This window comes from Tyto alba, unplaced genomic scaffold (assembly GCF_018691265.1).
Source record: "Tyto alba isolate M040663 unplaced genomic scaffold, T.alba_DEE_v4.0 Super-Scaffold_16, whole genome shotgun sequence".
NCBI classification, from domain to species: domain Eukaryota; kingdom Metazoa; phylum Chordata; class Aves; order Strigiformes; family Tytonidae; genus Tyto; species Tyto alba.
The window spans coordinates 19,989,886-20,009,748 of NW_024881278.1; the positions used below are offsets into that span (position 1 = coordinate 19,989,886).

The window sequence follows — 19,863 nt, forward strand, 5'->3', positions numbered from 1 at the left end:
TGGTTCTGCAGGGGCTCTGCTACCTCAGTATTTAAGGTAACTGAGTATTTTTCCTCCAACTTGCACATCTGCAGAAGTTTTCAGTACTGAAATGTCAGAGTCCTTCGTCCTCTCTGAAAGAAGATGTATAAGAGGATTATTACGTCTGTGCTGAGATTTTTGGACTGGACATGTTTGTTCTTTTCAAAGATCTTTCAAACTGGTTGCTGTCATTAGTTATCTCTAGTGATGTAGCAGGTTGCTAATTTTGTTACATTCACCTGAGCTGTGGTGTAGGTATCAGATATTTGCTAAACTGACTATCAACCAGAATTCCTAGGAAGGCCCGGGCTCCTGCAGCGTTGGCTTAGCATCTGTCCTGCTTGCTGTGCCAGTCCAGACGGGAATTGCTCAGAGCAATAGCTGTGGGGCCTTGAGCTTGTGCTCAAGCAGTGACAGAGTTTTTGCAATAAATGTTTCAGCTAAATAGCCAACAAGAAGCCATTCTCTTATTAGTCTTACTTTCTCCCTGCCCATATGCTGTTCAAGAGCGGGGGAAGAACTCTGCTGATGACATTCTCTGGATTTTTAGCTGAGTAATTGCTCATACTTAAGCCTCATGTGAGGAGAAAGCTCACTTACTTATCTCAGAACTGCACCATAATACACAGAAAGTAAAGAGGTGGGAAGGTATTTCTGTTCAGCCATGTCACATAACTACAAGAAAGACTAAGAAGGATATTTAGAGATTGCAGTTTGCTTTAACATTTGCATAAAAGTGGAAAGAAAAGGCAGTAAGTGCATGTGTGGCAAAATTAAAAAGAGCAGCATTTACAGCTGCTTAAAGTGATGAGTAAACATGATGTCAGGGATGAGTTACATTTTTGCACTGTACTGGAAAGTCTTCTGGCTTTATAAAACATTCATCTTTATGGTTTTATTTTAAGTCATTAGGAATCTGGGACTAGCACTTGTTATTTATAGAACAAATGTTAGGGCTAGCAAATGTGTTGAGGTTTAATTCCCGTTCTGTATTGTGTAATGGCTTTTTCTCAACAAAAGATCTGTCAGGGAGGGAATGAAATTTAGAGTGCATGCCTGAGGCTGAAGTTGGGGCACCTGATTGCCTAACTTGGGTGAGATGCCCTGTGGAAGCATACTGCTCAAACACAGCCTCTCAAACCAAGACAAGTCGACACCACTGGGTAATGTTTAAAACACAATCTGCCATCAGCTCCCAGTGCTGTGTGCAGTCAGTGCAAAGCAGGCTCTGAAGCTACAGCAGTGCCTTTCCTATCTGCAGTACTGGCTGCCCCAGGCTCCCCAGCAGGTGGATGGGAGCACCAAGGTCTTAATTCATGGTCCTTTTCTGATTTATCCATGGCAGATGAAGAGCTTACTACTGCACCTTGCAGCTTCTCTGCTAGCGGTGACCACTATGTTGAACTTGTAGGTGGGGGGTGTGCCCTCGTGTGTTACATTGAGTGTGGCAGAGTGATTTGAATGGGCCCCGATTTCAGTTTGTATTAACGCACCACGCCAAGAACTGTGGCAGCAGAGGGCTGACTAATAACGTTTGTCAGATCTCACTGCACTGGTTGGAGAGGTTACCTCACACAGAGCTAGAGGGGAAGAAAAGTTCAAGGAAATAAAAAACAGACTTTAGGACAAGGGTCTGGTGAGCTCACCACTGAAGATGAGGTTGTAGGACAAGCACTCAGTATCCACCTTTATGGGGTTGGTTGCCCTTCAGGAGCAATTAAATGCCCTGTCCTGCCCTCTTTTGGACTGTTCCTTGCTCTGGGTCCCATACTACTTGTATTACAATGTGTCCCTGCCTTTTACTCTTCTCTGATAGAAGCACTTTACTTCTAGCTGGTTCTTTCCAAAAAGCTGAAGAAAAATAGTTACTTGACTGAAGCAGTTAATATGAATGTAAGAGATAGGAAGCAGCTTTGTAGAAATAATTTATGTACAGTCTTACAGTGGTTTAGCTAAACGGGCTCAAGCATATGCAAGCCCACTTATTTTGCTCTGAGATGTAGCTTCCAAAGTTCCTCCTAAGTCTCCAGATATGCTTGTCATGTCGTAAGCAGTACCCTGAACTGCTGCTGCTGCACAGCTCTGCATGTAGACTAATTTCTCCCCTTTTCTCTCCCACATCTATTACTGCAGAAGTAACACCCTGAGTTTAGAGCTGTTATAATGGTAAAACAGCCTGCTCTGACAAATTGTACCAAGCTTTGAAAACAGATTAGCATAACCAGACAGAAATGATCTTGCTCTTACTGTTAGGGAGCACAAGAACAATGTCTTAAGAAAACCAGATCATCTGCTCCTTGGACCCATTTTCATGGGGGTGTCTGTTCGTATGTATGTATGATCCAGCATGTTAACAGGAACACTGATCCCTGTAAGTGTATGCCTCTCTGTTGACTAATGCACGCTAATAGACATTGTAGGTGAAGCATCGTTATGTAATTGTGCTTGTGTTGCAGATACTGAACCTCACATGACATTGCAGATCCTGTATTAAAGACAGAAGCAGCTTTATCCTAAGTATTATTGCTAATGTAAACAGACCTAAACATGAACAGATGCACTGCTGCTACACGCAATGTTATGCCACTATGCCATTAATGATTTTCAATTTTACAAAACATACATTGTTTAATTTGTTCATTAAAAAAACCCAGATTTTTGGGCTCTGAAGATTTAGTAGTTTAACATCTGTGGTGTTCTAAAGTCAGTATTAGATAATTGTAAGACGTACATTAAGCAACATATATTTTGACCTTGACTACTCAGATGTCAATTATTCAGCTCTTCCGGTTGTTACAAAAGGGGTCAGGTCCTCTGATGTCTACTAATTAAAATTACAAATGTTCCCAATTTGTCTGAAACCTCAAAACATATTTAGTATACCAGCAGAGAGAAAGAGATTAAAAATGTGGAAGAGGGGGAGGGAGAAGAAAATGAAGGGCCCAATTCATCAGATTACTATTGATTTTGACACTGAAATGTTGGAGGGCTTTTAAGTATTTTAAACCACACATCAAGCCTTGTGGTCAGTCCACTGGACTGGCATTGGAAGAGACTTGGAAGCCATGTCCCTCTGGTCTACCAAGTTGCCTCCCTGTGCTTTGGTGTGCTGCACTGAATAACATTGACAAAACCCTTATGCCCATCCAAACCAAAACTAGCTATTTTTTGCCAGGACAATATGCTGAATTAGCTTGTGGAGGGATCAAACAAACACCAGATTCTGTGATTCTGTCTAAAGCAAAACTACAGAGGCTAGGTAAGAGGTCAGTGTTCCCTGTTGGATGTGATCAATATGACTTTCACCTCAGAAACAGGACTAACAGTGCCATTTCAAGTGAGGTTTAAAATGGGGTCCTGCACCTTGTGATATGTCTTCTAGGCTTCCTCCTTCCTTGTTGCTTGTCCCATACAACCACAAATTGTGTCCTCATATCTTCTAGACACTGATACCTTATTTTCATTCAAAATTACAAGTTACCTTACTTTGATTATCACTTCAGTACACCAGTACTATTCAATCAGTGAATATTAGAGGACATGGCTATCTTTTACAAGTAGTTGAATCACAGACAGCTGAAGCAGCAATCTTCATCTGAATTTTTCATTTAAAAAATGAAACCTTTCATGGAGCTGACTAAGCTGTCTGTGTGAGTCAACAGGCGACAGGATTGATTGATTTCACAGGGACTGTGTAGAATTCAGTACTGTGTACCACAGAAGCACAGAGCAAATGGTGATGCTGTTACTCAAGCTGCTGAATTAAGGCTGTCAATTTAGAGCAGTGCAGGCCAGCACATCTTAAGCAGAAGAATTCAGAGCCAATGCTCATTAAGCAGGAGTCATAAAATAACTATATAGTATGTTTTTCCATTAAAGACATTAGGAAAGGCTTATTGAGAATATAAATGTATTTTACTAGAATGAATAATAAAAGGTACTGTTTCTTCCTACAGTCTTGCTTTAGTCATATCCATTATAGTTGCAATGACCTATAGGAAGTTAAGAATCCATTTTTAGATTCTTTGACACAGTGTATAGCAGCTAAGCAAGTATGAAGCTTCCAGGAAGTCTGCTGCAGGGTGTGTCAGAGATGAACATGTAAGGACGTAATTGAAAGGCAATTTCTAATAGACACATTAATGTAAAAGAAATAAGAAATTATAGTGGTTTGTACCCCCAGAAGTTCATGACAGAAGTCTAACATCCATTTAAATTGTACCCTGGCTTCTTTGTTTCTGAGGTGAGTCATTGGTCACATCCAGCTGGACCCACTAACCTATCACTTAACCCCCATAAACAATGTTTGTACATTGACTGACATTAATTGAGATAACTAACATCATTACTGCTATGGCACTTTCACAATAACACTGCTCCCTTTTGGCGTACTCTGCCTGGGTCTCCCTGTTAGCTTTGGTAAAAGCATACTCAGAGAAAAATCTGAACTTACCCACGACCTTCCTGTCAGTGCTAACACTGTAAGCACAAATGCACTACACTGTAATTCTCCTAAAGAGTAACACGTATTAAAATAACTATTTGGAGTTTCTGCAGTTAGCTAGGCCAAAGAACAGGCTGCTGCTTGTACTTTTACCTAGACTTTTTTTGTCAGCTTGTGGCTTAATGGAATACTGATCTTAAGACCAAAAAGCTGGATGCAGTTGTAACAAAGGATGGCTCTAAAGTTAGGCTCAATGCTTTATATATTCAAGGCATTATAGACATACAGTTTATCCATATGTTACATTTTTCATTATGAAATTTATGAGCAAAATTATATTCTCCATCTACTCCCTCGTATTAGCAGTTTGCAATAAAATACGCTACAGGAATGTTGGATTGTGCCACAACTAAAAGGTTTTTAAATCTAGAATTATTATATTAAGATATGAGATTATTAAATAATTATCTAGGACATGAAAAATGATTCAACCCTGTCATAATATGTAGGGAAATTATCTTTAAAATATGAAAATGCCTTTAGTGTATTGTATTGCAATTTATTGCCATAAAACAGAACGTTGTCTGGGAGTCTTGATGTTACATTTCCATCCCACACATTAGGGATGGGAGAAACATCTCTTGTCTCCTAAGGAGAGATGATTTTTGTGGTTGATCCATCTGTTGTTACCCTGCCCTGCAGCTTTCAGGCCTCTTGGCCATACTCAGCTGCATTTAAATCATGTAGAAGTCTCAAATGTGATCCTAAGAGAGTTATTTACTGAAAAATTGATAGCTACATGGAGGGCAGACTCCCCACCTTAATGACCCCCCATGAGAAAAAAGTAGGCAGAATACAGGCATTTTATATATAACCTGGTCAGCTGGTGAGTCTGTGGATGGCTGCACAGTAACTGCAGCGTGTGCTGTCTATGCCCAGTGGGCATTTCAGGGAAACATACAGCAAAGATACTACATGGGGGTGGAAAGCAGAGTTTAGGAGACAAAGAACTCAATTCTGTCAGAATCCACACATTCGTTGACTCTCTTGCTCATAGAACAGCTTGAGAGGATTTATCTTCTACATTTCTTCAAGGAAAAATTCTTGGCTTGTGCAATAAATTACTACATGATAAATGTATGAGAATCTTAATAATGAAAGCGTCTTGCTCTTCTATGCAGCAACCTATCAAAAGATCAAAATCTTGATCACTACCTGTCTCCTGTGAAGTTGCTGGCAGAGCTCATTTCATTCCAGAGAAACAGGAGTGACATACAGCCACTGTGCCTGACTTGCCTGTGGCTGCACAGGAAAACCAACAGGGAGGGTTTCAGTAAACACAAGCCTCACCACCTTTAACAGCAGCATGTGGATAACTGACGTTCCTGTTGTCCTTGTTTAAAACAAAGGAAGGACTTACTCAAAACTGGAGCTAAATGGCTGTATTCTGGTTGTTGTCTACTGAAATAATTGCTATGTGGAAGTAGCAAATATGTTGCTTGTTAGACCAAGTAGGCGATTCTGTTATCCTTGTAGAAGTTACCTTTATAGAAGCCACCTGAAATCATCTTGTTTCCTGATGCTTTTCAAGTATCATACTTAAACTGATCTTTATAGTGATGTTATAGTCACTGTGATATAGGGCTAGTTGCTAAAATAAGCCTACACTAGCTATTCAGAGTGAAGTTGGAGATGAGGCACCTATTGACTTCATGAGAGCTGAGACTTCATGTAAATAGTTTAGTACAGCATTAAGTTTTGATTTTACAAATTCAACTGTTAAGATATTAAATATTAAGGAAATGGCTTTCATCAGCTGGATATGAACCTGTCCATGTTGTTTGTAAAAATATTCATGTTTTCTGAGCTAACATGAAGCTATCAGGGCAACAAGTTAGGAGCAGATCAGGCTGAGTCCTATTCTCCCCAACCTTCCTACCTGCCTCTCCCTTGCTTGTAAAGCCTGTCCTCTCACATCGTGGCATTTTTGCCATGTTTGGGTTTCTCCAGTGGCCGGCTCCAGCATCAGTCTTTAGCTTGGCTCTCCACAGGAAAGTCACAGTCATTATGTACAGCAGGTCGGGATCAAGGAGAGACCATGTCTGAGAATCTGGCAGTGGGCCTAGGGCAGCTCCATGCTATGGTTTGTGTGGGTATTTGTAGGAGAGTGGGTGGAATACACCTCTCTGCTGGGTCAGGGTATCTGTCATGGCAGGAGGCAAGCTCACACAAGGTAGGTTGGAATCACATTTATTTTTAGAAAGGGGAAGAGAAGACAAAGAGAAGTGAGACTGTTTTGAGTGGGGTATAAAAAGACTGCAGATTGGTTTTCTTTACCCTAGGCCATTCATCATTTCAGGACTTTGCCATCATTCTCAGGACTGCAAGACCGAAATTACTGTGTGTGTATTAATACAGCAAATCATTGTTGATAGGGAGAGGATTCACTTTGATACTACAGGGACTGTAGCCAGTAGTGTCTGTTTTTGTTATTATATTGGCCTCAATGCTGTTCATTCTGTATTGGTACCAGTGTTAGAAAGAAAGGAATTGTGCATATTTTAAATTTAGCCTGTACTGGTTTTCCTAGCTATGTACACAGAATGCATCCTTTCATGGCCAGTTTGTTTTAGGCATTGTTAGTGGAAAAAGAACCAGAAAGGAAAAGTTTTCGTTTCTTGGTGGAAACAGCCTTAGATGTCCTGTGATCTGAGCAAGGTGTTGGACCACATGATCTCCAAAAATCCCTTCCAACCAAAATTAGTCTACGATTCTATGCCTGTCTCCTGTTTAGAAGGAAATGCCACTTCCCGTGGACCTGTGTGTGTTATGCATTTTGTAGCCCCATGCTGATTGTTTTCTATCTCCAAGCTAGACCTGAAGCTTTGTGAGGCCTTAGGGCTCCTGTATCCACAGAGGCTGTCAAATCCAAAGTCACTGCTCTGCCTAGACAGCAGTGTATAGGCGTATGCGTTGTATATGGGGTTGACTGCTGTTCAGAGATTCCTTGTAACACCAAAACCTGTGCATGGGGTGGTGAAATGAGGATGGGATGACAATGTTCATAGCAGAAATACCTCACAGTAATAGTTGTCATCTCCATTACTGTCAAATTAATTCTGAATTGTTGCCCATCATACACTGTTTAGCTTGAGGGAAGTGAAATGGTGGCTTTGCTTTCACAGCAGAAATTAATAGTTCAGCCCTCTAGGAGCCTTGCAGAGTGGCAAAGAAAATGCCAAATATCATCTGGTAAAAGAATGCTTTTAAAGTCCTCTGAGGAATAGTCCTTGCTCTATACACTTTATCTCCACTACATATATACATGGAGAAACAGAGGGAGTTTTTTATTTAGGAAGTATCAGCTTTCAGCCAAAGCTGGGGATATTTGGAGTTGAGGCTATGTTTGGACTGAGACTTAAGTTTTACAGACCAAATCTGCACCTTCAAGCAGCTATAGCTCAATTCAAGAGCAGCAAAGAACAGTAGACGGGACAACAGACAAATTCAGCATTAGCAGACTCAATTTCTGGATCAATAATTAACTTGCAATGTGACACTAGGCAGGTCCATGGCGCTATCACCACTCCTTCTCTAATCCAGCACAGTGAGAATCAGTGCAGCAGACCTTCTAGTCCAAACTATCTCAATATTTAAACTCTTAGGAAAAATCCAGACATGTGTCTAGGCACTCTGATAAATGAGATTGCATGATGATGAGTGTTAAGTATCTCAATAAATGAAAGACCATCTATTTAGATGCCTAGCTAGAATTAAAATCCCCATAGAGGTTTGTTTCTACCTTTGTAGTGTACCTATTATGTCTAGAGAACAGAAAAGATGAGCATATGCTGAAGAGAAAACAAGGGAAACTGATCCCTCAGTGGACCTTAAACAGTTTGTTCCTGCGTGCCTCTCTATCAAGTTGCTGGTTCATTTAAGTTTTTTCTTCCCTCACTTGAAGATGTACGTGAGATCTTCAAGGATCATCCAGTTTACCAAACTGAGATCTGGTGGAAAGATATTGAAGGAGAAAATGGGAAACTGCAGCACAAGTCCTGTCTCTAAGAGCCAGTTAGAGGTCTTGAGAAAGAAGCTAATGGTGCTGAATGAGTGTAATGTGATGGTCTTGCCTAGAAAGCACTATCAAGCTGAGTGCTACCAGACCTGTACGTTAATACCAGAACTATCTTAGATGTATAATTAGGCTTTCTGGTCTATGATGCTACTGGTGTAGTGTACTGAGAGAACTAAATGTTTAAGAGTCATATACTTGGGGTGATTAAAACCTGGATTATTCTCTGGGGTCAAGCAACTGCTACTGTTATTTAAGGCTTCACAGATTAATGGTCATCCTCCATCTTGCAAAGTGACCTTAAAATGGCAGTCAAAAAGGAATATAGAAATTATCATGACAGTCAGCACCAATTATTCTGTGTGCAAGTAGGTACAAGTAATTTGCTACATAAGCATTCTATGTGCCTGGCTAAAAACAATGCAAGACTCTCACCAGGAGCTAGTGAGAAAACAGCTAAAGGGAGCCCAGGTGCAACTGGTAGGGTCACCTCAAGGAGAGAGCAACACTCTATGTATTTTGCCCTCTCCCTTGATTTCTTTGCTGGGCTCATAACGGTGGCTGTGTGGCTCCCTGTGGCCAGAGAGAGAATCACTTTTTCTGTGGTGAGCAACTCCAGCAAAAGATTTAATTTGTGAGGTCACTTTGACATAATTCTAGGATGTGGCATTGCAATTTTTGGCTGTTAAATGCTTCAGTCTATTCCATATAAAGCTTTGGAGCATAACTAATTAATATAATAATCACCTCTAGCAGAGAACACAATAACTGCCTGAACTCTCAGGACTTAGATCAGAGAGAACAAGTTGGAAGATGCTGAGAAATTGAATTAGCAGATTCTTGGGATGGCAGCCAGTAAGGGACTTCATGCACTCATGTGTTCTCAGGGATATGCTCTGTGCCCCAGGGACCCAGGCAAAGCTGCTGCCATCTCTGGGATTACACCATGCGGGTACTTCCCTGAGGACAAAAGAGAATGAACTCTAAAGCACCCTGGAGCCCTGTATTTATTCAAACTAATATTCTGTGAATCAAATGATCTAATTAACTAAACATGCATTTGACCACAAAAATGTTGTTATTTTTAGCTCACATTGCAAACCTACGTCAGGGTTGCTTCTTTTTCTCAGTGAAACACTGCATCTATTTCCTACGAAATTCCCCTATTTTTCTGATTTAAATCATCAGCAACCTGTGTGGCTGCTCTTGAATTTTCATCCTGAGTCTGTTATGTCTCTTCATCCTTTTTAATGATGAGATAAACTTCTAACAGAAAGACAGAAGTAATCAGGCTCTTTGAAACAAGTTGTAACCAATAATACAGGTACAAATAACGTTTTCTTTCTGGTTTCAAGTAGAAAAAGAGAGGGAAATTACAGATCGATGTGATCCATAATATTACATTCCAATGTTGACTTTTATTACAGATTTCCAGGCTTCAGGCTAAGTTTGAGGTGATACTTAAGTCACCAAAATGGAAAAAAAATAAGCTCAGATTCTGAGCTTCACCCCCTCCAAAACTGAATGAGGCATCACAGAAATCAGATGTCACATTCATTTCACACTCAGTGACCTTAGGTATTTGCCTGTTGTATACCACAATAATTGTTATCATCTTAATTTTGCAGACTTGGGGACTGTGGACTGCCTGAGGTGTCAGCAGCCACTACTCTAAACTGTTTTTTTCATACTGTAGCCACTAATATTTTGCCCTACTGTGTAATATTGCTGCAACATTTTGTCCCATTCTCGGTTTCCAGAAAGGTGATAGCAATCTGGAAGAAAAAAAACATCATCAAAGGCTGCACAGATGGTTGTGTAACAGCTGATAGGTAGCTGTTGTTGTTGATGAGTATTTTGGAGGTGACAGACAGCAAGGGCAAAGAAGAATTACTGCCAGCATTTAAAGGGACTCTGCCAGGCCACAAAATAATCCTGATGAAAGAAATGCTTAAAAAAGTTTTCCAGCAGTGAGATTGCTTAAATGAGAATAAATTCTCTGACAGACAGGGATATCTCTCTCTCTTTTCTTTTTTTTAAGACAATTTAAAACTGTGCTGTGCAGTAGCTTTCAGAAAATGTGACCCTGGGAATAGAAATCTCTTAAGTGTCTTGCACAAGCTATTTGCTGTGTGCTGCTGTGAACAATTAAAGAATTACCTTCTGTTGTAATGTTGTACGTGTAGTGTCTTGTAGGAAAGAGCTCAGGCTGTAACAGGTAATAACCACAGTTCCTATCAAGTTGACTTTTGACAGAGTACCAGTCATACATCACTGCAAAGTGCAGAAGGGGCTTACTATGAAGGTTGTTTGACACAGCAGGTGGATCTTCAGAGTCCTTTAAAAAAAGCCTTGACAGGCACCATGAGGCCAAATCCATCAGCTAGTGACTCTGTTCATACCCAGGAGTGCTCCTGGGTTGAGGCCCAGTCAGTCAGACTGGGACTGCAACATGTAAGCATGCCCAGCAGCTGAGAATGGTGGCCAAGGCATCGTGATGTGTGGCAGAAGCTCAGGGGCCTGCAGCTACCCCAAGTCCTCTGAGAAGAGTGTTACACAACCCTGGTCTGAGCCTGCGAATTGCAACTCTGCTTCGCTGCCACATACAAAATCTCAGCCATGCAACGCTCACATTTTCTGTTGCAGTGCCTGCCAACAACAGCAGGAGGGAGGCTATGTACCACCTGGACATGCTAAACAGCCAGAGTATCTCAAATTACTGGATGTATGATTGTATGATTAGACAGTTGCCATGAAAGATCAAGCATGGTTTCAGTCTTGGATATGTGTGGAAAAAAAAGAAGTTTATGTAACTTCAACATAAGAACCTAGGGCCTGATTAACAGCAGTGGGAGACACGTTCTCTTGGACCTTGACATATCCAAGACTATGGCCTTCCCCATAACCTCAGCAAGTTGACAGGGTGACTGTCAGATTGAAGGACAAGAAGTTTATGAACACAAAGGTATTGTTAAGGAACAAAAGGGGTACTGTTGCTCTACCTCCAGAAGCCTGCCATCCAGCAGAGGCTTTTAAGGCAATTGGGCCTTTCAGCAGCCTGAGCTTGCCACCCACCAGAAGATATTCAGGCAGCCAGCATCTTTTACACAGAAGATGTTTCACGAGCTTGGAGGCTTTTATGATGGGCCTTGGGGTCTTTCAGGTGAGTCATTCCACCAACTTTCATCTGTCTTGGGAAGAGATGACGGAGTTCCTCCCCACAAACAATCTCTGAACTCTGAGACAACATTAAGGAGTGGAAGCAAAACCCTAGCAAGCCACTTTTCACATTTCCCAGTCATCCTCAGCAGTGGGTTTAGCATGTGGTATGACAACCATACATGATTCTGAGATAATGCTCTCAAACGTTAAGCAATGAAGGACAAGGACTGATGCTGGTTTAGGATGCTGTCCTGAGAGCTCGTCCTCACTTCAAACACCACACAGTCATTCCTGATGCATTTAGCCTCTTTAGGCAGTTCTGCTCTTTTTAGAGGTGCCCTTGCGCTGTTTGAGGGTCCACTCCATGCACAGACAACTGAAGCATAGCTATCTGCCAACTGCAGTGAATATGTCCCTATTAGACATTTTACTTGAGTACTCTGAGCAGCCTATAATTTCTGATGGTGTAGTCCAGCCTTTCCAGGAAAGCCTGACAACAGATATTTTAATTTGGATATAAAACAACCCTGTGCTGCAATAACTTTTTTTCCCCTGTGGTCAGTCGCAGGGCTGAGGGCAAATAATTCTACTGAACAGGTAATCCCCCAGAAAGTGGTATCAGCCCTGAGTGGAGAGCTTTCATGCAACAGGTTCTCCCTCTGGTCTCAGATATTCCCAGGTAGCTTCTGACATTTTTCTGTTGTTGGATTTGCTGAGTGCCAAGATAACTCTCCTCTGAACATGATAGCAACAGCTTAATTGACCTGGAAAACTATGACCTGTTTCTTCTCTTCCACTTGGCAGATTAACCTTGAACTTCTGATGTCTGCCACCCGCAGCCAAGTCTCACTGTTTGGCAAGTTATGGTGGGTAGCATGAGTCATAGTGTTATGACCTTAATGCTGAGCTTGCTTGATGCCTATGGCTATATAGAAACTGCAGAAGTTCTCCTCTCTATGATTACAGGTGTCCTTAGCTCGCTCGCTGAAGAATGAGAGCATTCTGAGCCTGATTTCCCAGTCCTAGCCTCATACCTCTTCTCTGCAGTGAGCTTAATGTATGTCTAGGCACACAGCAGTGTGGGCCATGGGAGGATAAATCAGGAGGCTGTTGCTACAGGATGGCATTCAGGATCACGGGTGAAGTACAGAAAAGTCAACTACACTGAGAGTATTGGAGAATCCTACATTAAAGGGCTGTGCTGGTTTTAAGAAACAGCCTGACTGACTCCCACTGAAGGCAACTAAATTTTTGGTTGCACAAGAAATATATAGACTTGTGTTTTGAAGTGCTCCTTCTCATGATATTTCTATATGAACAAAATCTGACTAATAGGACAAGATTTCGTAACTATATTGGCTGTATCAGTCCTGCAATAGCTGGCTTCCTGGTTTCTCCAATTAACCTGAATATTATGTCTGTCTTTTCCATAGTAAGTTCCACTCAGAACTTGATGCTCCCTAGGCAAGAGGTCATATTAATGTAATTAAGTATCTTCCTGGAAGCTTCCAGGAAATAAGGCTTAAAAATTGTGAGGAAAAAAGTAGGGTGGCCACCTTGCTCTTTAAAGACTTATGTCTAACCACAATATTTGTTGATTGTTTCAAATGAGGATGGCTGAAAATATTTAAACATATTTGAGCATGAAAGCAAAATTTGTTAAACTGTATCTGTCAAGTGCCAAATGTTCTACAGACATCCAGAAGATGGGCCTTGCCTTACTCAAAGGATATTCTGAGGCAGTGAGTTCTTCAGAGAGTTCAGGCACATTATTTCCCTTCTGTTATTTCCACTGATCACAGTGGGCCTCCTCTACAGGCCTCACTGCCCACCTCTTGCTTCCTCATAAAGTTTAAACCAGAAAGAAACATGCTCTCATCTGGTCTAACGTCATGACTAGAAGATCTCACCCTGCTATTATGAATAGAATTTAATAATCTGTGTAAGGTTAAAGTTTATCCTTCAAAAAGAAACACTGCCTGATTTGTAAACATAAAAAATCAGAGAATCTCCGCTCGCCCTAGTTGTCTGCTCCTAAAGTTACTTGCTCTCTCAGCTAAAAATCTGTGCCTTTTCCTCTAATTCGTCTGACTTCATCTTCCGAATATTAGTTCATGTTATGCCTTTCTCCATTAGTCTAAAGAGCCTGTAAGTACCAGGTGTTTTGTCCACATGAAAACACTTATTTGCTATAATCACCTTACTGTAATATAAGTAGGACTGGATTTCAGTTTGGTTTCAGAATTATACATGGTAGATTAAAAAAGAACATGTAGTTCAGTAAACAGTGGAGCTAATGAAGTTTGTTTTCCTGTGGATTTGTATCTCATAGTTAGATTCTCTGGTGTCTCAAGAGCACACATTAATCAAAGGTTTTCCCAGCAGTGAACCCATTCATCATCATCATCGTCATCATTATCATCCATGTGGATTCTCTGGTCTAATAATAGAGTTGAGCACTTTAGGATGTTTATTCCCTCTCTGCTGAGTTATTTTCTTGGAACTTGTAGGAGGGGAAGGGATATAGAGACTGACAGAAATATATAGGTGATATGATCAGTTAAGTTCCATATCCATAGGGAACCAGACCAAAAAAATCAGTTTTATGCAAAGTAAACACTGGCTTTTAAACCTTTGCAGTGGAAAATGCCACTCCAGAAGGTTGTATTTGAACTGCCTTGTTTTCAAAATCTTTTTTTGTTATTCCCATTGGGAAACCCACATACCAAGATCCACACTAAGGCAATGGGTATTACAGTTGTACAGCAGCTCCAAAATTCTAATCTTTCCTGTTGCAAAGCAGGCAGCCAGTTTCCTGTAATTTGAGGTTAGGGACACCAGGGAGTTCTGTACCATATGGCACCAGGGTATTTTGTCTTCTGCCAAAAATCTCTGTCTCCCCATCCCCTGCTCCAACCACATGGCCTTTTTTTTAACAGTCAATTACATCAGATATAACTGATATTCTTGGCACAGGAATTTATTCATCTCCTCAAAGCAAATGATTGTTATGAGGTTCCTACATGCTTCTAACAGGGCCTACAGTATGTCATGTACTTGTACTGTCAGGAGTCCCAACAGTGACAGGTGCCACCTGTTAAAATACTGCTACTACTGTTTATGGATCCTGCTTCATGGAAAATACTGTCTCTAACCCATCTATCTAATGCACTTGTAACCTTTAACATTACAAAATCTGACTGTGTATTATGGGCAGTGCCCAAATAAGACTAAGCATTGTAATTTAAGATTAGTATGGTATGCAAACTGATTCCTTTGGTATCTGCTACCAAAAAAATACCTGAAGCAGGTATTCTACTTGTAATAGATAACTAAAGCTTTTTTTTTCCTCCATCTGCTGCTAAATAAGCAAATTATAGGACTGATGAGAATGGAACTCTGCTTTTGTCTAAACAGAACAGGAATAGGGGTGGCGCTGCATCTCCGCTGGCAGTCAGTTTTAAAAATTTGGTCAGTGAATGCATGCTTCAGCCAAAGGAAGTGTGTTGTGAATGGAGCTACAGAGGGGTTGGCTGTCCTCCAAACTTAAAAGCTGAGTTATCAAGACTTTTCAGAAGCTGTTGTGTGTGCCCCAAAGTATACTGCAGCCTTCGGTTTGAAGACTCTGCTGCCTGTCTTTGCAGGCATGGTGGCTTTCAAGGCAGGAGATATTTGGCAGCAATTGCACACTATCTTACTGCCTTACTACCTTCTGAGTGTACTGGATTCAGAGTAAGCCTGAACTACATGACATTTTGCAGGTGCAATGACCTGGGAGAGAACGTGGAAGAGATTTTGCAATCATTATTAGTGATATCACTTTAATGTTTAATGTGATTTCTGTGCATTTTTCTCCTACAGGAGAAACAAGGCAGAGGAAAACCTGTTATTCTTATCATAGTGTGGGTTAGACATGGGGGGTTAAAGAAATAATGACTGGCCTGGTAATGAAAATATCTGTGACAATAATGGTGCATGTAGATCTGGTGATGGCTGTACTTGAAAACAATATACTTGAAGGGACTGTAAGTACAAATAAATTCACAGAAAAACATTTGAGGCTGACTGTTCCACAATAAGAAAACCTAGTACTGTTCTTTTTTAAAAAATTAGCCAGCTCAAGTCTGCAAATTATTTACTTATTGTATCACATTTTTTTTTGTCAGATATTTTGAGAGGTACTACCTATAAATTTTAATCTAGTAAGTATACTATCTGACTTTCAAAAGAGGATAAATTGAGGTATAGATTCTAAACTTGTCCACTTTCCTAGGAATGAGCTAGTAAGTGAGCCCAGAACAGACATCACAGATTGTCATACTAGAATTCTTGCCTAGAGAGAATTCCAATTCTTCAGATTTTGATGAATTTTGGATTTAAGGCTACTCAGGAATTTCAGTTTTGAAGTTTATGCACCTCAAAAAATCCATCTCTTAATCAGTTTAAATAGTGGTCGTAAAGATCAATTCAAGAACTTTCTGCTCTTAAGGTAAATGAATACTATTTTGAAAATTAGAATATATATGAAGACATATATAATATATAGAGCTGTTAGTTTCATTTCAAGAAACAGAGCTAAGTAATTACATACTTTCAAAATTTCCAGTCATGTACTGTATTTAAATATTCCTTTATAGAATATAAGGAATGGATAAAGCAAATCTGGAGTTAGTAGAATTCATATACTCCTCTATCTGAATGCAAAAATGTATCTTTTCTACTCTCCTCAGTCTCTTCCTCATTAATTCCCATGCTGTTAATTTTGTGAGTTTTTTCAGAACTTAATGTAAAAACTTAACCTGATGCTGAATTTATTTCACATAGGTTTATGTTTTCCTCATTTTAATGGATTGTAATGCAGAGCCATAGAAGTACAGCTGCTGCAACAAACTCCCTTATTGAAGCTTGCCTGCTGCACATATTGCTTTTGGACTCTAACTTGGCTTTGAATCCTAACATTACAAAAACTGAAAAGTAGCATGGTCTTAAGCACTATAATTAATGCTTCTAAATTTTGTTCCTCTGCTATCCTGTCCACAGCTGTGTTGTGCAGAATTTCTTCAGTGAACATGTTCTTTGTTTCCCTCCCAAACCAACAGAAGAAAAATACTAGGAAATTTTACCCTCCAGTACTTTTAGACAGTGCTTCTGTCTAATATCCCAGCATTTTATATGTTTTTGTTAATCCTAGATATAAATATTGACATTAAAGTCAGTGACTAGAAAATTAGAAAAGAAATGGTGTCATCTGTGCACAATATCCCTGGATAAATGTAAAATTTCTGTGCATGGACCAAATGAGAGAAGGTGAAGAAAAAATCCCACATGTGCATAAAGACAAATGCAATTGAATATTAAAAGCCCCAAACCACGTATGTGGTGAAAATTAACTAAAATAAAACACTCATGTCTCAGTCACTCCAATATTTATAACTCTTCTTGTTGTCATTTAAAAGCATTCTTATAATCTCTTACCTTGCTAATATTAGATACGCAATTCCTCATTTTTTTGCTAGAAGACTTTGGCACATTTCTGAGATCCTGGAATATGATTTTACATGTCTTTCACCTCTCTGAAGAGAAAAGACATGATTTTTCTCAGGTATTTTTCTTATTATTTTTATAAAATGCATTTATTTTTCATTATTCATCTTCTTTCTGTGTTTATTTTCAGTACTTTTCCTATTGAGCTTATTTTCAGTACTTTTCCAATTGAGCTTCTTTTCTGTTTCTGAACCTGTACTTTCATGCAATTTTCTCTGATAGGCTAACAAAAAACATTGGCAGAAACCTAATTTGCTACAGTGCTTTACAATACTTTCTTGCTATTAATCTGTGTAATTATACTGGGTTGGACTCCCACAGCAAAGTGTTAGCAATTTATTTTTACTCATTTCTATGTGCAAAAAAAGAAAATATCTAAGAGAAATATCAAATTACATACCATATTCTTTAACATCTAATATTTAGTCAGATAACTAGGCTCTGCTATAAGGGAAAAGGTACTCCTTATAGCACAAATAACAGATGTCACAAAAATTGACAAATTTGGCATAGAACTACAGAATCATTTTTTTTTGTGTGTATTTGTATTAAGTTTGGGGAAATGATTAGTGAAATTTGATGTCAAAGCACAATAACATTTTAGAAGCCATACTATAGATTATTGAAAACTGCTTCGTAGCTTTCAAAGACCTGAAGTCAGCACATGTATTTTCAAGACTAGAAATCTGAGAGTTGCTCCTGAACTAGTGATCAGAGTGGAAAACCCAATACTTGACAAAAGAGGGCCCCATTTCAAACCTGCTATATATTTTTTGAATCATTTGACTCTGGGTTCTCTTCTATGGCCAGCGTGAAAATTAGAAAGAAATAAAATGGAGTGCCTACTGAAAATTTTAATGACTGCTGTTAGAAATGTATTTTTCTCAACATTACCCAGGTCTTAAAAAATAAGTTTAATCAGAATTAAAATGACAGTGCTACTCATTTTTGGAGCATGACATTTTGACATTTCTCTTAAAGAAACTTGCAAGACAGTCCCTAGGCAAAACGTGGTATTGAAAACTTACGCTATTTCTTTTGAAATACAAAGAGACCCAATGATAACAGTGAGAATGCATGATGATCTTTTGCTAATTTGAAAGTACAGAAGTTTGAAATGGGGATATTTGAAACCAGAAATGAAGCTTGGTGCTTGAATATATACTGTACTTTTTGTAATTTTTATTGCATAGTGCCATAATTTACTATGCGAATGGTGTGAGGATTTTCTTTTAAGGTAATTAAAATCAGTGATAAAAACAAACCATTTAGAACACTCTCTTACTCATTAACAACAAAACTAAAATGTCTTCACACCATATAATTAATTTGCTCATTTTTTTCCTGTAATGAATAGCCATGATCAACAGATAGAAAGCTACAGGATTTTTATAATGGATAACATGAGCTTTTGTGCCTCCTGATGATGAAAGGCTTAGATTTTTCTAAAGACTAATAGAAGAATATTACATAAATATTCAGTAATAGCATGATACCTATCCCCCTCTAACCTTTTTCAAAGCCTGAAACAAAATGGAAAAATTATTAATGAGCCTATGCAGAGATGCTATATGAGAGCCTACTCTATCCTATTGCTGAATTTCTAGGTCAACAAAGACAATTGTTCCATTTTGCACCCGATTCAGGCATTATACAAATGTGTTACAATTCTTTGCTGAAGAACTAGTTGTTCTTGTTTCAGTCATAGCCACTTCCACATGGAGAGAGATTAAATTGAATCCAGAACTACACTCTGGTATCATTCCAGAATTATCCTAAATTATGCTAGAAAGTAAGACTACAAGCTTCTTAAAATTTATGTAATGTTATTTAGTATAGTCTGGTGTTATTTAGTGTATTTTATTGTGACCATAATAATTACTGGTTCAACTTTTGGATATGGACCCATGCATTCCCATTTTCAAATTTATATTTTAAGCCATTTGGTTTATTTTCAAAAGGTGTTTGTGTATGGTGTAACAGAGGTGTTCATACAGGGTGCAACAATAAAGCTGCCATGACTTTTGGAGTTGTTGAAGAGTAATGTCTTGACGAACCATGAAGAATTTTCCTCATTGGTTTTACAGGATGATTTTCCAGAACTGATTTCTATTATTTTAAATAGCTTCAGTTTTTCTAAAGACTTCCCAGGATCAAAAACCTCTGTTAAGATCTTCCAGTTTTCTATCGGTATCTGTTCAATGCACCTAAGTATTTCAAGAAAGGGGATTTTTTTTTTTTCCCCAGTAAAAAATAACAAAATAATAAACTAAGCCTCTACCTGAGGAGCTGCGTTACTCACTCGCACGCATGACGGCTTATCCAGCCCCACCAGGTGCCTGCCGCCCGCTTTGACGGCGCGGCCGGGAGGTGGCGAGGGGGGGGACAGGGACAGCCCTAACGCAAAAGCGGGTCTAGGTCTGCTGCTGCGAGTCTCGGGGCGGTGGCCACCCCCTGTTCTAGGTAAGAGGGGAACCCCAAGAGCCCGTCCGCTGGCAATTTCAGCGCTGGTTCTCCTCAGAATACCTCAGCGACAGGGAACCGCAGGCGGAACGCCGAGAGGCCGCCTAGTGCCTCACACGGTCTGAGGGGGGAAAGGACGAACGCCCGCCTCGCT

At 39.7% G+C, this 19,863-nt stretch overlaps 1 protein-coding gene and 1 long non-coding RNA gene across 2 annotated transcripts in view; one reads left to right on the top strand and one right to left on the bottom strand.

Annotated features, from left to right (window-relative positions):
- LOC116960818 lies at positions 1-19,663 on the bottom strand. Its single transcript, XR_004406610.2, has 3 exons — positions 19,549-19,663; positions 17,178-17,275; positions 1-113 (listed from the first exon to the last, which is right to left on the bottom strand). It is a non-coding gene; the product is annotated as an uncharacterized LOC116960818 (long non-coding RNA).
- Positions 19,637-19,863, top strand: part of NEK2 (NIMA related kinase 2) — an 11,019-nt gene continuing 10,792 nt past the window's right edge. Inside the window, exon 1 of the mRNA XM_032989506.2 lies at positions 19,637-19,709. The gene's annotated coding sequence lies outside the window, so the exon portion shown is untranslated. The remainder of the gene's footprint in view (positions 19,710-19,863) is intronic.